This window comes from Mobula birostris, chromosome 13 (assembly GCF_030028105.1).
Source record: "Mobula birostris isolate sMobBir1 chromosome 13, sMobBir1.hap1, whole genome shotgun sequence".
Taxonomy (NCBI): Eukaryota; Metazoa; Chordata; class Chondrichthyes; order Myliobatiformes; family Myliobatidae; genus Mobula; species Mobula birostris.
In genome coordinates, this window is record NC_092382.1 from 21,705,163 (window position 1) to 21,727,666 (window position 22,504).

At 45.7% G+C, this 22,504-nt stretch overlaps 2 protein-coding genes across 8 annotated transcripts in view; one reads left to right on the forward strand and one right to left on the reverse strand.

The window, feature by feature from the left end:
• Positions 1-22,504, reverse strand: part of LOC140208536 (uncharacterized) — a 541,825-nt gene that overhangs the window by 34,240 nt on the left and 485,081 nt on the right. The gene's annotated exons all lie outside the window — the stretch shown is intronic.
• Positions 1,427-22,504, forward strand: part of LOC140208504 (NACHT, LRR and PYD domains-containing protein 3-like) — a 54,186-nt gene continuing 33,108 nt past the window's right edge. For 4 of the 7 annotated variants that reach the window (XM_072277222.1, XM_072277220.1, XM_072277226.1 and 1 more), the window contains exons 1-2: positions 6,984-7,125; positions 21,730-21,888. The gene's annotated coding sequence lies outside the window, so the exon portion shown is untranslated. Of the gene's footprint in view, positions 1,510-6,983; positions 7,126-10,035; positions 10,054-21,729; positions 21,889-22,504 lie in introns of those variants that run through there. The other 3 variants (XM_072277223.1, XM_072277221.1, XM_072277224.1) reach the window with 3 other exon arrangements.

A 22,504-nucleotide genomic window follows, 5' to 3' on the forward strand; every position in this document is an offset into this window, starting at 1 on the left:
TGCAGTACATACTATAGAGAAAAAAAAATAATAGTAAGGATTTTGCTGGGTTTGGGGAGCATGTCTTATGGTTATAGGTTAAATGAACTCATCCTTACTCCTTGGAGCGACGGAGGATGACAGGTGAGCTGATCGAGGTGTTAAAGATAATGAAAGGCATTGATCGTGTAGATAGTCAGAGGCTTTTTCCCGGGGCTGAAATGCCTAAGAGGGCATAGTTTTTAAGGTGCTTGGAAGGAGGTACAGAGGAGATGTCAGGGGTATGTTTTTTTTTCGGACAAAGTGGTGAGTTAGTGGAAAGGGCTGCTGGTGGCGGTGTTGGAGACGGATATGATTGGATCTTTTAAGAGACTCCTGGATGTCTACATGGAGCTTAGGAAAATAGAGAGCTGTGGGTAAAGCCTAGGTAGTTCTAAGGTAAGGACATGTTCGGCAAAGCTTGTGGGCAGAAGGGCCTATATTGTGCTGTAGGTTTTCTATGTTTCTATGCCGCATATTTCCGAGGTTTAACAACTTTCCCATTTATTTGGGCTTCTCAAAATTTGTATAGTACATTTAAACCTCCCTGCGGAAGATCGAAATCAGCAACCCCTGGCTTTCTAATATTTCCACGCAAGTAAAGTGGAGAATCGGCTAATTGCGCTTTAACTTAAATTTTGCACACTTATTTAATTTAACACACACACACACACACACACACACACACACACACACACTCACTCACTCACAGACACACACACACCCACACACACACAAACTCACTCACTCACAGACACACAGACAGACACACACACACAGACACACACACACACACACACACAAACTCACTCACTCACAGACACACAGACAGACATACACACACACACAAACTCACTCACTCACAGACATACACACACACACACACAAACTCACTCACTCACAGACACACAGACAGACACACACACACACACACACAAACTCACTCACTCACAGACACACAGACAGACATACACACACACACACACACAAACTCACTCACTCACAGACACACAGACAGACATACACACACACACACACACACACACACACACGCACACGCACACACACACGCGCGCACACACACACACACACGCACACACACACGCGCGCACACACACACACACACACACACACACACTCACACGCATGTACTTATTGTGGTTCACAGTTTTTCTCTGTTATTATGTATTACTTAGTATTGCTGCCGTAAAGACAACACATTTTTATGACACGTGCCGGTGATATTGAACCTGATTCTAGTATTGACATGAGAGACTCGCCAATCCCGTTTACCGCGGAGCTGCAGCATCTGCAGGTTTGTGTCCGCTCCCCCACCACCGCTCTCCGCCCACCACAGCGCTGGAGACGCGGAGCTCATACTGCGCATGCTCAGTATCGATAGTCGGTGGTGTAGTTTCCGTTCAGTGTTGATGCGGATCGTCGGCGGGGAGCCGGGGGAAGATTGACTGTCTGCGGGGGAAGCTCCCATCGGTGAGTATTGAGGCCGGTCCCGAGCGGGGAAGTCTGACGATGGGCAGAGAGTATCGTTCCGGGGTCGATCCGGGTTGTGAGACCTTGACACCGAGCCGCCGGAGATGAGCCTCCGCTCAGCCCCTGTTGCTCTAGTCCTGGGAGCGGGATGAGGCGGGATGCTGGAACTACTCCCATCTGGGGAGTTGTACCCGGGGAGTCTTAATGTCCATCACCCGGCCGGTAGCGGATCCAAACTTCACCTGCGGCGATGCCCGGGGTCGACAATTGTTTTACATAGTTCCAGTACACGGGAAGCGGCCATTCGGCCTGTCGTGCTTTTGCAGACAGAGAAGATTAATGGCAGTAACTCCACGTTCGGGGCACTTCCCCACGTGTATGAGCAGTTTTATCTTTCACCCATTGAGACCAGCAGTGACATCCAGATCTGTGACGTCATCTCTTTCTGTCTGGGCATTTTGTTCTTGATTCCATTCCCCTGTTACCACTTGCCGAGGTACAGCCAATATTTCCGGGTATCTAACCCTATCAATGGGAGAATTAAGCGTGTTCCATATATGTGGGTTCCTCAAAAGTACGTACACTTCAGTGAAATCTCTCTACACATGTTTCACAGCAAAAGCTCATTCTCTCTGATGTGTCCACACAAATAAAGTGGGGAATCGTTTATTATTGTCATGTACCGAGGTATAGTAGAAAACCTGTCTTGCGAACCATCCACGAGGAATTCTGCAGATGCTGGAAATTCAAGCAATGCACATCAAAGTTGCTGGTGAACGCAGCAGGTCAGGCAGCATCTCTAGGAAGAGGCACAGTCGACGATTCGGGTCGAGACCCTTCGTCAGGACTAACCCAGTGGCCACTCATTTTAATTCCACGTCCCATTCCCATTCCGCTATGTCTATCCACGGCCTCCTCTACTGTAAAGATGAAGCCACACTCAGGTTGGAGGAACAACACCTTATATTCCGTTTAGGTAGCCTCCAACCTGATGGCATGAACATTGACTTCTCTAACTTCCGCTAATGTCCCACCTCTCCCTCGTACCCCATCCGTTATTTATTTGTATACACACATTCTTTCTCTCTCTCTCCTTTTTCTCCCTCTGCCCCTCTGACTATACCCCTTGCCCATCCTCTGGGGTTTCCCCCCTCCCCCTTTTCTTTCTCCCTAGGCCTCCTGTCCCATGATCCTCTCATATCCCTTTTGCCAATCACCTGTCCAGCTCTTGGCTCCATCTCTCCCCCTCCTGTCTTCTCCTATCATTTTGGATCTCGCCCTTCCCCTCCAACTTTCAAATCTCTTACTCACTCTTCCTTCAGTTAGTCCTGACGAAGGGTCTCGGCCCGAAACGTCGACTGTGCCTCTTCCTAGAGATGCTGCCTGGCCCGCTGCGTTCACCAGCAACTTTGATGTGTGTTGTGAACCATCCATAGTAATCAATACATTACAACAGAACATTGAGGTGATGGAAGGTAAAATAATAACTGAATGTAACAAATCATTATGGTTACAGAGAAAGTGCGGTGCAGGTAGACATATGGTCCAAGGTCACATGGAGTTAGATAGTGAGGTGGACAGTCCATCTTATTAAGCTGTGTCCTATCATACTGGGAACATTCAATTTGATATCACAGCAAAATGGAGGCCATCCTTGAGCCCAGTGGTATGTTTCTGTTTTCTTTTAATCTTCCACCGGATGGGTGGGGAGAGGTGAGAATGTCCAGGTTTGTGGAGAACTTTGATTATGTTTCCAGTTTTGCTGAGGCAACGGGAAATATAGAGGAAGCTCATGGTAGGGGGGGCTGTTTCTATGTTGTGCTCAGCTGTGTTCTCTGAAGTTTCAACTTGTCACAGGCAGGGCAGTAGCCGTACGAAGGCGGGAAGTATCCACATCGGATACTTCCACTCTCTCTCACTTGGTCAACAAATACACTTATGTCAGAATGCTGTAGATTGATTTCAGTTCAGCGTTCAATACCATCATCCCGCAGAGACTAGTGGAGAAACTGTCGCTGCTTGGCCTTACCACTGCCATGTGTCGCTGGATTCTGGATTTCTTGACAGAGAGGCCACAGTCAGTCCGTGTTGGCAGGAACATCTCTGACTCCATCACACTGAGCACTGGATCCCCACAAGGCTGTGTGCTTAGCCCACTGCTGTTTACACTGCTAACACATGACTGTGCAGCCAGATTCAAGGAGAACCTGATCATTAAATTTGCTGATGATACCACGGTGGTGGGGCTCATCAGCAAAAATGATGAAACAATGTACAGGGAGGAGGTCAAACACCTAGATAATTGGTGCAGGGATAACAACTTGATGCTTAATGTCACCAAAACCAAGGAGATGATCGTCGATTTCAGACGGTCTCAGCCTGAGCACACACCCCTCAGCATCAGCGGCTCCACAGTGGAGAGAGTGGAAAACATCAAGTTCCTTGGGGTGCAGATCTCGGACAATCTCACCTGGTCCAGGAACACCACTGGGATTGTGAAACAGGCCCAGCAGAGATTGCACTTTCTGAGGAAGCTTAAACAAGCATCACTCCCCACTAACATCTTAACCACATTCTGCAGAGACGTGGTTGAGAGTGTTCTGATCTTTAGCACCACAACCTGGTACTCCAGCTGCAGTGCTGTCGACAAAAAAGCCTTGCAGAGGGTGGTTAGGGGAGCGGAGAAGGTTATTGGGGTCTGCCGACCTTCTGTCCAAGACCTCTTTAAGTCAATGCCTCCAGAAGACACGGTACATCATTAAAGACCCCTCACACCCTCTCCATGAACTGTTTGTTCTTCTGCCTTCAGGCAAACGTTACAGGAGCAACAAAACTAAAAGCAGAAGGCTACTAAACAGCTTCCTCCCACAGGCAGTCAGACTGCTAAATAGCTGCTCTACCTGACTCTGCTTTGGACATTTTTAACTTGCACTGGACACTTACAACTTGGTTTTAACTAACATGTGGCTGTTGTGTTTTACTATTTATTGTTATATTTGTTATTTAGTGTTGTGTTTGTTATGTTATGACTGCACTGCTCCTGGGAAACGCTGTCTCATTCTGCCCTGCAGAGCTGATGTACGGTTAGAACGACAATAAAGTTTTTGGAATCTTTTAATCTTTGAATCTTTCCATGACTCACTGATAAAGTTTGGTAAGGGGCAAAGGGCATTTGGCAAATTTCTTATTGTTTGTTCTAGCTTTGTCATTTTAGGATACCTCAACGATAAGTATCAGCAATCTTTCTTCTAACCTCTGTCATCATTGTAAAGTGTTCTTTCCACCTTTTAGTTGATTGAATTTTCCAGAAATCGTTGCTGTCTTATTATTTTTTTTCTTTTTTGTGTTTTATTTTTGTTTTTTTTTTCCTTTGTTAGCTAGAACTACCAGAGGTCTAATTGAATACAGAATGAAGCAGGGTAAAAGCAGACATTACAATTTTAGTTTCTCTGTGTTTAAGTGAGGTACGGACAACATTTTTTTTCGAAAGTGTTGCTTCCTTAGAATTTTTTTGATGATGATAGACTGCTTGGAGATGAATACAAATATAATTTCAGACTACTTGTATCACGTAGGAACTTGGAGAAACAACAAATTAACTTTTATTGAATATAATGTGTTTAATTGCAGAACGGTGCTGATGCTATGCAATAGTTCAACGAAGTTTAAATTATTTTGTTAATGATTTTTATTTGTGCTCAGTGTCTGAGCCTGCTCGCTTTAGTGTGCAACAATAATTCGCCAGCATTGATGAATTCCAGTTGCCCCGGTGTCTTCTCTCCTGGTGAAACCTTTCACCTGCTCATCACTAACAGCAGCGAGATTTACAGGGAAGAAGTCTAAACGGGAATGCAGAAAATGAATCTTTACTGACATGTTGCATTTCATGGTTTTATATGTTTGAAGCATGATTTCAACCAGCTGCATGTAGTCTGGTGCTCTGTAGATGCCGAGAAAAATTTCAACAACTTCCTTGAATGCCTTCCATGTGATTTTCTCCGGTCCCACTAGAAATTTTTCAAATTGCCTGTCATTGATGACCTGTTTGATTTGTGGACCAGCAAAAATGCCTTCCTTAATCTTGGCATCAGTTATTCCGGGAAACATCTGTCTCAAATATCAAAAACCTTCATAGAAATGTTTGTACCTGATGATAGAACATTCCATCCTTACAGTCCTGAACCCAATAATATTTACAAAAACCTGTCCTGCCATGCAGCAGCCGCGCTGCCTAAGCACGCCTGGACAAGATAGGAAACTTGCCAACTTACATTGTGGGCAACATTTTAATTGACTTAAATTATGAATTGAAATAATAAACATTAGTGATTTCAAAAAAATGGAGCGTGATTGGGAAATTTCAAGGTGGTTTTCATGATCAGTAGCCCAAAATTCAGAAGATACACCTGAAAGTTGAGGAAGCAAAACCTTTGTTGTCCAGAGTAATTACCATAATAATTATGCGGGCTTTGTTGAGATTATATCTGGAATATGCTCCCCATACTAACATGGGTTATGCAGACCAAAGAACAAAACTCCAGAGGAACTCTATGGGTCAGGCAGCATCTGTGGAAGGAAATCAATTTACAATATTTTGGGCTGAGACCCTCCCTCTGGACTGAGAGTGGACGGGAAATAGTCAGAGAAAAGAGGTGAGAGGTGAGGATGGGGCAAGAGCTGGGGAGTGAGAGGTGGAAGGTGGAAATAGTGACAGGGGTGCGAAGTAAGTGTTTGGGGCAACATGGGGCTGCAGAAATGGAATTTAAATCCATGGAGGATTATCTAAGAAGTTAGAGAGTGTTTGTTTTAGAGATTCAACAGAATGAGTATTGGAGGACGATGAAGTCTCAGTGATCGTTTTCACATAAAACAGAGGCCGGCCGATGTGTGGAGACCGAAGGGATCGAGGAACTGTGGATCGGACAAAAACACTTGACTGAGATGGGAGAACAGCCGACATCTTGTTGATGGTTTGAGGGGCTGAATGGCCACCTCCTGCTGCTCCTCACTTGATGTTTCAGTGTTCCTGTCCAGCGAGGTTCCGGAGGAATGTGAATAGAAATTAGTGCTTATAAGCATAGAAGTGATTTCCATGAAACCTGCACAACTCCTGTTCGGTTGGGAATTGTGTATCAGACCGGGATGGGAATCGAAACCGTAACTCGGAGAACCGGGAGGTGGGGCGATGGGACCGGGAAGACAAAGAGGGAAAAATTAAAAATGTAGCTGGTGTAAAAAATAAAATAACGTGTAAAACGCAGCGGTGGGTCGGGCTGCGTGTGAGGGGCGAGGAGCAGAGTCACCGGTTCAGATGGGAGACCCTCCACCCGTCACGTGATTCCGTTTCTCGCTCCCATTTCAAACGCAGATCTGCAGCATCTGCGGGGTTTTATTATCGATGCCCCGCCCCCGCCTCAGCCCGCCGCTGCCGAGGCCCCGCCCCCGCTCTCACAGTCCCCGGATGGGCGGTGCTGTTCTATCCGTTGTCTGTTGAAGCGGATGGTCGGCTGGGAGCCGGTGAACCGATCGCTGTCTGCGGGACAAATTGATCAAGTTCTCATCGGTCAGTGTTGAGGCCGGTCACTAGGTGTGAACGCGACCGACAATTTCCCATCGGTGAGTACTGATGTCGATCCCGGTGGGGGGTGGGGTGCTGATGTTGGGCAGAGAGTCCCGTTAACTTCCTCGAACTGGCGGCCTCGTCCCACTTCCTGGACACAACCTGCCGGGGTCGGTCCGGCTTATGGGACCGTCACACCGAACCGCCTGAGATGAGCCATCGCGCAGCCCCGGTTGTTCTGGTCCCAGGAGCGGGCTGAGGTGGTGATGCCGAGACTGAACACATCCATTAAGATGTAGCTGGGGACCTTTACCTCCATCACCCGGCCCGGTCTCGGATTCAAATTTCACCTGGCTCGATGCCTGGGGTCTTTAATTGTTTTACATATTTCCAGCAGACTGGAATCGGCCGTTCGGCCTGTTGTGTTCTTGCAGACGCGAGGGTTCAACAGAGTAATCACACCCTCGGGACACTGATCCACGTGTATGAGTAGTTTCATTTTCCCCCGTTCAGACAGGACAGTGAAATCCGGATCTCTCACGTCCTCCCGGAGGACTGGGAAATTTATTTCCATTTTCTTTCCATTGCAACGACTTGCCGAAATGCAGCCAGTGTTTCCCGATATATGAGCCTATTAATGCGGGAATTAAGTGTTTTTTTTTCATATATCTGGGATTCTCGGAATTGTGTACACTCCCTCCAGAGGAGGAATCCAAAGGAGCAATCCAGGCTGTCTAATATTTCCACACGTTTAAAATGAGGAATCTTTATTTTGTTTTACATGTACAGAGGTACAGTGAAAATCGTGTTTTCGGTATTATCCACACAGATCAATACATTACAGCAGTACATTGAGGCAAAACAATACCAGAGTCTGACAACTCATTCTGGTTACAGAGGAAGTGCAGTGCAGGTAGATATGTGGTGCAAGGTCACATCGATTTAGACTGTGAGGTTCATCTCATCCCCCTGGGAAACATTCAGTTCGCTTATAACAGCCGAATGGACTCTGTCCCAGAGTCTGGTGGTATGTTTCTGTTTTATTTTATCTTCGCCCCTATGGAAGGGTGAGAAGTGAGAATGTTCAGGTTGTGGGGATCTTTCACTATGTTGGCTGTTTTACTGAGGCAGCGGGAAGTGTAGACTGAGTCCATGGAGGGGAGGTTGGTTTCTAAGATGTGCTCAGCTGTGTCCACAGTTCTCCGCTACTTCATTCAGTTAAAGAAATGGCAGTGGACAGTAGTTGTATTAAGATGTGAGGTATCGGGATGGGATACTTTCTCCGGAGCACCGATGAAGCTTGTAGAGTGGAAAACGACATATACCGAGCTTCTTATTCAAGTCAAGTCAAGTCAAGTTTATTGTCATGTCGACCATAAGCTGCTGGGACAGTACACAGTAAAAACGAAACAACGTTCCTCCAGGGCTATTGTTTGTTCTGGCTTTGTTATATTGGAATCTGTTATCTAGTAGTGTGTACTATTATTTCAGTATCTGTGTATTACTGGACGGCCATCAGAGAGTGCACTTGATTCCTTCTCCCACCGGGTTCCATCTGCTTATTCCCTGCCCATCTTGTTCAATCTCTGTCCAGTCTGAATCCCACCAACTCAATGATATATATCAACCCACTGTTCAATCTCTGTCCAGTCTGTATCCCACCACATCAATGATATATATCAGCCATCTTGTTCAATCTCTGTCCAGTCTGAATCCTACCAACTGAATGATATATATCAACCATCTTGTTCAATCTCTGTCCAGCCTGCGTCCCAATGCCGCGATGATATATATCAACCATCTTGTTCAATCTCTGTCCTGTCTGTATCCCATCACCTCAATGATATATATCAACCATCTTGTTCACTCTCTGTCCATCCTGTATCCCATCACCTCAACGATATATATCAACCATCTTGTTCAACCTCTGTCCAGCCTGTGTCCCAATGCCACAATGATATATTTCAGCAAACTCTCTTCTAAACTTTGTCTTCATTGTGAAGTTTTGTTTTGCATCTTTTCCAGGATTGTTTTTTTGATAGCTGGAGCTACCAGAGGTTTAATTGAACACAGCACGTGGCAGGGTAAAAGCAACCATTTCAATTTTAGTTTCCCCGTTACAAAATGGCTGCAGTGTTAATCTTTGTAATAATGAAACTCACAGCATCTGATGTTGAGTTTGTTATTTCCTTTTTCGGTTATTTTCGGTGAGCCACTTCCTCCGTTTCCAGGGTAACAGCCCGTCAGAGCTGCAGCAAGTGTTGTACTTTTTATCGCTCTGTGGTCACCGCCTCTCAGCGTAGAGACAGTGGCCTCAGGAGCAAATGTAACAGAGTGACAGTGGGAGGAAAGGATGCTGTGAGCATTGACTGTATGGGATGTATTACACCAGGGTCAGAATGAACTCTGAAATAACAAACTGATTGGAGTGGGGTGGTATTTAGATTTTAGCGCGTTGCTGATATTTTGCAATCAGTTACCATCTGTGCATTAAAATGAGGAGGTGGAATAACACTAGAGTTGCATGAAATTTGAAGAAGATGAAAGTACTGGAAACGCCCAGCAGATCTGCAGCATCTTGGACAGTCCCAGTTTAGATATCGGATCTTCCACCATTTCTCCTTTCACAGATGTAACCTGATGTACTGAGTTCCCATAATTTTCTACTTTATAATTTTACATTTTGTTCCTGCTACACTGAGGGGAAACATGGCAATATCCCACACAGCAATGACATTGTGACCAACGTGCTCAGTTTAGTTGCTGGAAACAAGCTGAAGTGTATCTGCATCCTCTGAAAATCTACAGATTGCTGAACCAACCTGACCACCAGCCCCGGCAGAGGGTCATTAGGTTCCAGTTCCATCTCAGATTTTGAGCCGGAAATGGCAGGAACATCACGGCAAATCGCTGGCACCAAAGTGGCTTTGTATTGGTTATAATATTGGGCTGGTGACTCTGGCAGTATACGGGCTTCAGTCCAGGTTGGTAATTCGACAGGTTGGAATTTCCTCAGTCTGCAGTGAAGGTGAAGTCTCGGGCGGTTAGACATTGGTTATGGGGAAATTGTCGTCTGCACCACCCAGTGGGACATCAAATCTGACAAGTATTCTGGAGATTTTTGAACAGCTAACTATGAGAATTGATGAAATAGGGCAGTGATGTTGTTCATCTGAACTTTGGAAAAGTCTGTAAGGAGGTCCCGCATGGCAGCTGATATGGAAGGATAGGTCACATGGGATTCATGGGGAGTTTGCAGATGGATTCACACCGGGATCGAGAACAAGAAGCAGAGGGTGATGATTGAAGATGGATTTAGCCAATGGAGGCCTGTGACGAGTGGGATGTGCCTGTCAGTGTCGAGACCTCGTTAATTTTATTCATGCCATTGATTTGTATATGAGTGTACATGGCACAGTTTGCAAGTTTGATACTAAATTCGGGCGTCTGGTTGATATTGCAACAGGTTACAATAAATTTCAAAGACATCTTGGTCAGTTCAGAAGACGGGCTGAGAAATGGCGAATGGTTTTCAACTTGAACAAGTGAGAGTTGGTCTTTTGGACAGTCGAGGCCAGGGTGGGACCGGTATAGTGAATGGGAGGGCAGGGAGTGTTGTGGAACAGATTGAGAAACGAAAACAAACATCATTAATACGCAACACAGACTCTAATGCAGATAGAGAACAGATACGTGGCTCCTACAGACAGGCTCAGCTCCGATACAGGGTCTTCCATCTGAAATATTAACATACTCTCTGTCTTGTCGAACAATTCTAGCGGTTTTGTTTTAATTATGTTAAAGATATTTTGGCAACTTGCTGTTTTGTATGTATAGCGCGTCTACATTGTCTTTAACAAGGTGCAATGTAACAGTCTGGTTATAGCAAGGTAAATGCTCAAAGAAATCTTCACCGGGGTTTAGGTGATAAGATTTGTTTTACAAGTTTTCCAGGATTGGGTTTTTGATAGCTGGAGCTACCAGAGGTTTAATTGAACACAGCAGGTGGCAGGGTAAAAGCAGCCATTTCAATTTTAGTTTCCCCGTTACAAAATGGCTGCAGTGTTAATCTTTGTAATAATGGAGCTCACAGCATCTGATGTTGAGTTTGTTATTTCCTTTTTTGGTTATTTTCGGTGAGCCACTTCCTCCGTTTCCAGGGTAACAGCCCGTCAGAGCTGCAGCAAGTGTTGTACTTTTTATCACTCTGTGGTCACCGCCTCTCAGCGTAGAGACAGTGGCCTCAGGAGCAAATGTAACAGAGTGACAGTGGGAGGAAAGGATGCTGTGAGCATTGACTGTACGGCATGTACTACACCGGGGTCAGAATGAACTGAGAACTAACAAGCTGGGGGATGTGGGATTCTATTTGCACAAATCTGCTGATCAGTTTCGGGGTGTCCCAAGAACTTTGTAATCAGATGATATCTATGCATTAAAATAGAGAAGCAAAAAAAAAAATACTGCCTTTGCAGGAAATTTAAAGTAAGAAGGTGAAAATCCTGGAAGTGCCCAGTTCTGACACTGGGTCTTCCACCATTTCTCCTTTCACAGATGTTGCCTGATGTACTAAGTTCCCAGCATTGTCTATTTAATAATTTTACATCAAAAGCATATTGTTCTTGCTACTCTGTGTGCAACATGGCAGCCGGCTGTGCATGGCAAGATCCTACACAGCAATGACATTGTTATGAAACATGCTCAATTTAGCTGCTGGAGACAAGCTGAAGTCTGTCTGCTTTCTCGCACAATCCACAGACCGGTGAACCGGCCTGAGCCCCGGCCAAGGCAGATAGTCATTAGTTTCCTGTTCCACCTTAGTTTGTGAATCGGAACTGGCAGGAACACCATGGCAAATCGCCTGTGCCAAAGCGTCCTAGGGGAGTCTGCGTGTGGCTTATAATATTGGGATGGAGTCTCTGGGAATATAGAACTGGCAGTATACTGACTTCATTCCAGGTTGGTAATTTACAGCTGGGATCGGAATTTCCTCAGTCTGCAGTGAAGCTGAAGTCTCGGGCAATTGGACGTTGGTTATGGGGAAGTCACCAACCACACCACCCTATAGGGCATCATATTAGTCAAATATTTTGGCTATTTTTGGAAGAGGTAACTGGAGGGATAGATGAAGTTGGGCAGTGTTGTTGGTTATCTGGATTTTGGTAAAACTTTTTACCAACATCCTGGGTGGCAGCTGATGTGGAAGGTTAGGTCACGTGGGATTCACGGGGAGATTGCGCAGTGGATTCACACTGGGCTCGATGACAGGCAGTAGAGGGTGATGATTGAAAATGGATTTAGCGAATGGAGGTTTCTGATAAATGTGGTGTGTGTGTGTGTGTGTGTGTGTGTGTGTGTGTGTGTGTGTGTCAGCTTTGACACCTCTGTAATTCATTATTCATGCCATTGATTTGTATATGAATGCACGTGGCACGGTTAGCAAGCCTGATGCTAAATTCGGGAGACTGGTAGATATTGCAATAGGTCACAATAAATTTCAAAGGGATCTTGATCAGTAATGGAGATGGGCTGAGAAATGGCAAATGTTTTTTTTAAGTTGGAGAAGTGAGAGATCCTGCATTTTGGACATTCAGTCTGGGGTGGGACTGGTATAGTGAATGGGAGGGCATGGAGTGTTGTGGCAGAGAGAGATCTGGGAGTACAAGTGTACTGAAAGTTTACGGGCAAGTATAGATGATGGAAAAGGATGTTTTAGTCATGCTGGCCTTCATCAGTTGGGGCATAGAGATTTGGATTATGGCCATTATATTGAACTTATAGAAATTGTTGGTGAGTCAACACCGAGTATTATTTGTTCACCCTACTGTAGGAAAGATATTATCAATCTGGAGAGGGTGCAGACGAGATTGCTGAAGATGTTGCCTGGACGAGAGGGCCGAGTCATAGGAAGAGGTTGGCCGAGCTGGATCTTTATTCCACAGGAGAATGGGGGTAACATTTTAGGTGTTTATAAGATCAAGAGGGTGTATAGATAATGTGGTTGGTCGTGGTATTCTCCCCAGGGTTCAAGATTTGGGGTCGTTTAAGGTCATTCCAGTACACTGGTGTAAAGGAGAACAAAATTATTAAAAAATAAAACAATGCCTGTGATAGCGTATAAAAATTGATTTTATGTCCATAAAGTGACGTTAGGCACAGGTGTGTCTGGACATATGGTGACAGGCATTGACTGCATGTCCATAAAGTGACGTTTGGCACAGGAGTGTCTGGACGTTTTGTGACTGACAGGAAATGTTAAACGCGTGGTGATGGGCGTGTGGAGGGGTGAGTTATTGGGTGGAGGTGTTGATCAGGCTTACTGCCGGGGAGAAACTGCTTTTGAGTCTGGTGGCCCTGGCGTGGATGCTACGTAGCCTCCACCCTGATATGAATGAGACAGTCCGTCAATGATCAGGGTGGATGGGGATCTTCATGATATTACTGGCCATTGCCGGCACCTGTCTATACATATATATCCTTGATAGCGGGTAGGCTGCTGACAATTATGTGTTGGGCAGTTTCACTACCCACTGTACATCATTCCTGTCCACCGCGGTGCCGTTTCCGTACCACGCAGTGATGCAGTATGTTGGGATGTTCTCTGTCGGACGTCTGTAGAAGGACGACGGTATATAGAGTTTGAACACAGTTCAGCTCTCTTAAGTCTCCTTAGAAGGTTCGTGCGGCGTTGCTGAGCTTTCCTGATTGTGTGAAATATGTTTTGTGGCCATGAACGGTTTTGTAAGATGTGCATGCCCAGGGGTTTGAAACCACTTCCAGTTTCCACTGTGGCGCCAGACCCTCTTCTCTCTGTATGTCATCTCACCGATATTAGTGATGGGTCCCACCACTGTCGTGTCATCGGCAAGCTTGACACTGTGATGACTTGGGTGTGTTCGATCAGTCATCAGTGAGCATGTACAGCAATTGGCTCAGCACAAACTCCTGGGGGTCACCGGTGTCGAAGATGATGAAGATAGAGGAGCGGTAGTGTATCCTGACTATCTGAGATCATTTGTTTAGGAAGTCCAACACACATTTGTACAATGGCTTGTTTAGACGGAGGGGTAGAAATTTGTTCACCAAGGCCTGTGGGACAATAGTGTTGAATGGAAAAATGAAAATCAAAAAAAAAAACATTCTGACAGAGTCTTTGTTTTCTAGACGTGTCAGGCCAAGGTGAATGACAAATGCTATGGCTTCGGCTGAAGAGTGATTCGGTCGGTAAACATATTGGTGACTGCCCAGTCAGCAGGGATTGGAGACTTTGATATGTGAAGGTGTAGAGTTCGTTGGTACGGGGAGGATGGTGGCTAATTTTTGGCACGTGGAACAGCACCATAAATTAGTGAAGTGTTGAAGATGGCCGTGAAGACATCAGTGGCCTGTTTAAGTACTCACCCTGGATATTTTCTGTCCAGGCATCTCTGCAGAGTCTTTATTACATCTGCTGTTACAAACAGTGGCGGCTCACCTGCGAGGGGAATAGCGTTTTGTGGCCAGCTTGTGTTCAAGCCTCAAGCATTGTTTAGAGCATCAGGGAGGGAGGCGTCACTGGTACAGCCAACACGACGTTTTCCCCTTGTACTCTGTAGTGCCCTCGATGCCCAGCCACACATGTCAAGGTTCGTTACTCAGGTGTGTGGAGTTCAAAGCCAAATGGCCCACCTACCTGAGAGTTAGTCTCAATGCACAGAATGTGCTGATCAGCGTTGGCATCATTGGCTATCTACCCCTGATTCAGCGTGCTCACCGTGTTTGGAAATTCCCATTCATTGTCGTCTGTCTGTGAACAGATGGAAACTAAAGAAAAATTTAAGATGTTGCAAACATCAAATCATAAATTGTTGACAGCCATTCCAACACAGGGTGTTAGACCTGAAAATATAAACTTCGTTCCTTAGACGTTCTTTATCTGTTGAGTCTTTATTTCATGTGTAGCTTTTTAGTACATTGCCTTGGTGTGACGGGCATGGACTGTGCCTTTAAAAGTGAGAGAGAGAGATAGAGAAACTGCTACAGTACTGCAGCCTGCTTCTGGGTTGCTATGGTGAGAGAGAGGCGGAGTTATGTGATGGACAGTTCGATGTTCACAGTTGCTTCTTGGTTGCCATGGTGAGAGAGAGGCGGAGTTATGTGATTGACAGTTCTATGTTCACAGTTGCTTCTTGGTTGCCATGGTGAGAGAGAGGCGGAGTTATGTGATGGACAGTTCGATGTTCACAGTTGCTTTGCAGCGTGTTTATTTAAGCAAGGTCAGATGACTCTCCCAGAGACACACAGTGGGACACCGGTTACGGCGACTGGTCAGTGAAAGGAGGCCAGTGACAGAGGAGTCACTGGGTGGAACTTTCGAGTGCCCACAAGCGTGGGTTGAGGATCGATCAGGGTAATTGATCAGTGGCTGTCACGGTGTGTCGAAGAGCTGACCCTGTGGAGGCTACCGGTGTGTCTACCCTTGCCTGGGTGGTAGCTCACCCTCGAAGACTGTCCCCTTAGTGATAAGCTGTGTTTGGCTAACTCGAGAGTGGATTCGGAGCCTGAGGACGGAAGATCAACGGTACCTGTTTACTCGTTCTTCTCATAGTGTGGTTTTCACCTTGGATTACAAATACATCTCTCTCTCACATACTAATTCCGTGGATCGAACTGAACTTCCTTACATTTCCATCGTAAGACTTTAACTCTTGCCACCCGAGCTTGTACGAGTTTTGGAATTATATTTATACACACACAAACACTAGTTACTAACTTATAGTGATTTTAACATCAAAACCAGACTCCAGGTGTGTTCTATTGCTGCTGGTTCATTTAAACCGTTGCGTGTACGTAACACTTAGAGTAATTTAAGTCTCTTGGGAAACGGAGTTGTGTGAAACTGGGAAACTAGGTTCAAAGCTATCAGTTGGGATCTAATGCAGATAAGTGTGGGTAGGAGAAACCAGTATATGACTTACAGAGTGACTGGCAGGGGTCAGCGGTGTGTGACCGAACAACGTGACATGGGAATACAGAACCATACTTCCTTGAAAGTGGCACCAGAGATAGGTACCGTCATAAAGAGAGTTCTGGGATTCTTGGCCTAATTATATCAGGGTATTTCGAGGAGGAGCTGGAAGGTTAATGCGCAAGCTGTCAAAGACACTGAGTATCCAAATTTTCAGAATTGCGTGCAATGATGGTCAGCTACTTGGATGAAGAGTGCCAGGGGAAATATACGGATGTTGCTGGTAGTTCAGTAAATGAGTTATAGGGAGAGGTTGAACAGGTTAGGACTTGAGTCCCTGAAGCAAAGGAGAACGAGGGGAGGTTCTAGCAGAGGTTCACAACCTTTTTTGCCATTGATCCCTACTATTAACACAAGAGTCCGTGAACTCCAGTTTCGGAAACGCTGCTGGAGGTTTACAAAATGATTATGATATAAGTAAGGTGAATATATCTGTGTGCTTTTGCCGCACAGATCGGAGAAGATCATGGGTTTACTGCAAAAAGTGAAATATTTAAGAGGAATCCGAGGGGGAACTGCTTCACTCTGAGGGTGGTGCGAATGCGCAACCAGCTCCCAGCAGAAGTGAGAGATGAAGGTTCATTTGTAGTATCTGAGAGATGTTTGGGTAGGTACATGGATAAGGGAGATATAGAGGGCTATGGTCTGGGTGCAGGGGGATGGGACCACATCGAACATGGCACGGACTGGATGGGTTAACAGTTCTGTGTCTGTGCTGTAAGGGCTCTATGAATTTAATTTCATCGTTCGACACATAATCGACATTTGTTGCAGACAGGTCGTATCCAACAATGTGTTTTTGTTTTGGACCTGCGTCAGCACCGCTGATAGTGATAGTTCTGCAGAGGTGAAAGTACCAGGAAAATTACTGAATGCACCTCAACAGGGTTAATACATCCACGAGAATCAGTGTTCATTTTGCTCATACGGAAACTCAGAACCTGTCACATTGAGTTTCTTATTTCCGTTTTCGGCTACTTTCGGTGAGCTATTTCCTCCGTCACCAGGGTAACAGCCCACCAGTGCTGCGAGGAATGTTGAAGACTTTTACCGCTCTGTAGTCCCTGCCGCTCACCGGAGAGACAGTGGCCTCAAGAGCCATTGTGGATGCGAGAGAATGCTTTGAGAATTTACTCTACAGGAGCTGGAATGAAGAGATAAATTATGAATGTCGGGATTGTATTTGCACAATTCTGTTCAGGATTTAACAAACATCATGAAATGAGCCAGTATGTGTGGATCAAGTTCAAAAAGAGAATCTGTTGTACTGAGTTCCCAATAATATAATTTCAATTTTTTATCAAAATCATTTTATTCCTGTTATACTGCACGAAATGTGCCGACCAATTGACCTGCCCCATGTCTCACTCAACAATAAAATAATGGACAAATATGCTCGATTGAACTATACAGATCAGTTGAAATTCATCCGTGCCCTCTTTGTGACCCAAGGTTCATGTTTCCAGCTCGATCCCAGTCCCGACAAAGAATCATATGCTTTCAGTTGTGTCCTGGTCGGTGTGGGAGTGTTAGTGTTTGAACTGATAATAGCTGAGACACAGCTGTATATTACTGGCAGCAAAGATTCCCGGAAACATTGAGGCTTGGTTTATAATCCTGGGAAGGGGACTCCAGGAATATGTAACTTACACTGTTGGGGCTTTCAGGCAGGTTTATGCTTCTACAGATGGGACTGGTTGGAACTCCTTCCGCGTTGAAAAGGATACTGGCAGTGGGAATCGCTGATTACACCACCCAGTGTGAGAAGTGGCGAAGATGTGCGATGCTCTTGTTGTGTGTTGTGACGTGTGAGGTTGGGTCCTGGAATACCCCACAGGGCTTATTCACCCAAAGATCAAAGTGCCCGGGTTTATGAGATGTTGAGCGAGTATTTACGTTCTCACAGATGTTTAGTTCTAGAGTTCCTTTGGAAGCAAAGCAGAGAATGAGTTCCCATTCCATACGCACAGAGAGAGTTGGTGATTAACTGGACTGTTCCGAGTTTGAAGCCGTTGAAATCGATCTGAAGGTTCAGTGTTCAATCCATGTTTGGAAATTCCCCCTCACGGTCCCTTGTCTGCCACCCAGTGGGAGTCAAACAGAAACTCAAGGTGATGGACACAGGACAGAACAATACATCACAGGAACAGGCCCTTCGGCCCAGAATATTGTTTCGAAAAAGCTAAACAGTAAATCAACCCCACAAAACACTAATCACTCCTACCTACACAATGTCCATATCATTTCAAACTTCCGCACATTCATGTGCCTATGTCAACTTCTCTTAAAAGTCTTCAACTTATTTGTTTCTACCACCACACCAGGGAGCGCATTCCTGGCATCCACCTCTCCCTGCGTAAAACAACCTACCCTCACATTCCTTCCAACACCATCACCGACTTCATCCGCTCAGGGGATCTCCCATCCACTACTACCAACCTTATAGTTCCCACATTCCGCACTTCCCGTTTCTACCTCCTACCCAAGATCCACAAACCTGCCTGTCCTGGCATAGACATATTGTCTAAGCTTGCTCCTGCCCCGCCGAACTCGTTCCTGCATACCTCGACACGGTTTTATCCCCCCTTGTTCAATCCCTTCCTACCTATATTCGTGACACTTCTCACGCTCTTAAACCTTTCGATGATTTAAAGTTCCCTGGCCCCCACCGCTTTATTTTCACCATGGATGTTGAGTCCCTATATGCTTCCATCCCCCATCAGGAAAGTCTCAAAGCTCTCCTCTACTTTTTGGATTCCAGACCTGATCAGTTCCCCTCTACCACCACTCTGCTCCGTCTAGCGGAATTAGTCCTTACTCTTAATAATTTCTCCTTTGGCTCCTCCCACTTCCTCCAAACTAAAGGTGTAGCTATGGGCACCTGTATGGGTCCTAGCTATGCCTGCCTTTTTGTTGGGTTTGTGGAACAATCTATGTTCCACACCTATTCTGGTATCTGTCCCCCACTTTTCCTTCGCTACATCGACGACTGCATTGGCGCTGCTTCTTGCACGCATGCTGAGCTCGTTGACTTCATTAACTTTGCCTCCAACTTTCACCCTGCCCTCAAGTTTACCTGGTCCATTTCCGACACATCCCTCCCCTTTCGAGATCTTTCTGTCTCTATCTCTGGAGACAGCTTATCTACTGATGTCTACTATAAGCCTACTGACTCTCACAGCTAACTGGACTATTCCTCTTCTCACCCTGTCTCTTGCAAAAATGCCATCCCCTTCTCGCAATTCCTCCGTCTCCGACGCATCTGCTCTCTTTTCATTCCAGAACGAGGGAGATGTCTTCCTTTTTTAAAGAAAGGGGCTTCCCTTCCTCCACCATCAACTCTGCTCTCAAACGCATCTCCCCCATTTCACGCACATCTGCTCTCACTCCATCCCCCCGTCAGCGCACTAGGAATAGGGTTCCCCTGGTCCTCACCTCCACCCCACCAGTCTCCGGGTACAACATATTATTCTCCGTAACTTCTGCCACCTCCAACGGGATCCCACCACTAAGCACATCTTTCCTTACACCCCACTCTCTGCTTTCTGCAGGGATCTCTCCCTACGCGACTCCCTTGTCCATTCGTCCCGCACCCCCCCCCCCCCATCCCTCCCCACTGATCTCCCTCCTGGAAATTATCCTTGTAAGCGGAACAAGTGCTACACACGCCCTTACACTTCCTCCCTTACCACTATTCAGGGCCCCAGACAGTCTGCGTCGGGTCTCTCCAATATATAGAAGGCCACATCAGGAGCACCGGACAAAGTATATCACCCAAGCCGACTCAGCTGTGAGTCGGCTTGGGTGATATACTGTGTCCGATGCTCCCGATGTGGCGTTGTATATATTGGAGACCGACGCAGACTGGGAGATCGTTTTGCTGAACACCTACGCTCTGTCCGCCAGAGAAAGCAGGATCTCCCAGTGGCCACACAATTTAATTCCACATCCCATTCCCATTCTGATATGTCTATCCACGGCCTCCTCTACTGTAAAGATGAAGCCACACTCAGGTTGGAGGAACAACACCTTGTATTCCGTCTGTGTAGCCTCCAACCTGATGGCACGAACATTGACTTCTTTAACTTCCGCTAATGCCCCACCTCCCCCTCGTACCCCGCTGTTTATTTATATACACACATTCTTTCTCTCTCTCTCTCCTTTTTCTCCCTCTGTCCCTCTGACTATAACCCTTGCCCATCCTCTTGGTCCCACCCCCCCCCCCACCTTTTCCTTCTCCCTAGGCCTCCTGTCCCATGATCCTCTCATATCCCTTTTGCCAATCACCTGTCCAGCTCTTGGCTCCATCCCTCCCCCTCCTGTCTTCTCCTATCATTTCGGGTCTCCCCCTCCCCCTCCCACTTTCAAATCCCTTACTCACTCTTCCTTCAGTTAGTCCTGACGAAGGGTCTCGGCCCGAAACGTCGACTGTACCTCTTCCTAGAGATGCTGCCTGGCCTGCTGCGCTCACTAGCAAATTTGATGTGTGTTGCTTGAATTTCCAGCATCTGCAGAGTTCCTCGTGTTTGCCCTCACATTTCTATTGCATCTACTCCCTCACACCTTCAGTGCATGTCCTGTAGTATTAGACATCTCTAACTAGCGAATATGTACTCCCTGTCTACTTTATCTTCGCCTATCATAATCCTAGAAACCTCTGCAAGATCTCAGTCCTCAGCCTCAGTCCCTCCATAGTAGATCTGCACTAAAATATGGATAATGTTTGAATCCATACTGGCCAAGAGTTGTGAACCGGATTCGTTATCTTTTTTCCTCTCCCTACAAACTGCTCTTTTCCACTGATTCTGGTTTCTTTTTATTGCATTCACCCAGGAATAGTTTAAATTTTCTGGAAATGGAAAGTGCACAGGCGTTCATTTTGTGATAGTTTGTAAACCAGCAAAGAAACCATGGCTTTTCCCAGTGAATTATTCGGGTATCAATTTGCCTGTTATTCCTGGAACGGTGATCCAGATAGTTATTTCTAACAAGGTTCACATGATTAATCTCAGGAATGATAGTCTTTATGAATGAGGAAAATTTTATGGCTTTGTACCTGTACTCAATGGAGTTCACGAGGATCGCGGTGGTTGGGGATGTTGGTTTGCTATTTAGAACTACTGAATACTACGAAGCCTGGATGTTACATCGGGATGATGTCTCCATCAGATGGAGACTCTGGGATCTGCGAGCGGAGCCTCAGATGAAAGAAGCTCCACTCTAAACCTAAGATGGGAGAAATTACTGCAGACAGGTGTTGATTGACCTGTGGAATTATGTTAACAAAGAGGGTGATGGAGACTGTCGTTGGGTATATTCATCTTCTTGATTGCTAGGTAGGCTGACTGTTATAGCAGCAGGAATACGGTGTTGGAATAAATCAGCCATGGATGAATTCTGGAGCAGACTTGATGGACCGAATGACCTAATTCTCTTCCTGTGTCTTATGTCTCACCATTACTGAGTGATGACGCCTTCGTATCCCATATCAGGTTTGGTGACATGTGAGGGTCAATTACAGGTTTGCTCACTGAGATCATTACATTTGTCTCCTACATTTAAATTACAGTTGGTCTGTTTCTAATAACATTGTGCAGAAATGTTTTGTTCTCGTTTGTATTGTTAACTTGCTTCGTTGTCTCTCTGGTTAAAGTTAGACCTGCGGTGAGAGATTTATTGGAAGAAAAGCCCACAACTGGAAGCAAACCACAACTGAAGACCGACAATTGAACCAGCCTGAGGACTGAGAGCATTAACCGGAGAGAACCAATCTGACTCGGAGTTTCCAGTGATGCAGTCAGGAGAAAGTTTGGTGAGTCTCATTTACTCAAACTCTGGTCCTTTTGACATACATTGCTGTAAGAAGAAAGGTATGAAATAGTTGGAGTGAGACTGAATGAGCCCCGAAGTACCAGTTATGTCTCTGTCAGACCCAATTGCAATCACTCCAGATCTGTTAATGTGCCGTCAGCAGCACCAATCTTTAAAGTCACGCATATTTCCTCAGTGTTTGCTCATTTCAAGTTCTTTCATTTTCTAAAGTAGCTTTTGGACAGTCTTAATGTTTCCTTGCTTGCCTGTGTTACGGCATAATCATCTCAAAATGCGTTGGCAATTTCCTCTCTTTGCAAGACGAAGTAATTGGTTTCTGCTGCACTGTTTGCAGAAATGTGGAACTACCATCAACGACAGCAACACGACATTGATTCCTCTGACTATTGCAAGATGCAATGATATACTTGCCCTCAATTACATCGTTCTGCAAGCCTTCGCTAAGAACGAACGCATTTGATGCCAAAGGTCCCAGCACCACATTTCATTCAGTCCCAACAAGCAAAAGCCAACCAATAATTTACATTTACATACCCTGGCGACATCCAGTATTTTCGACTAATAAATTGTCAGAACCTATGAATCTGTGATCAAGC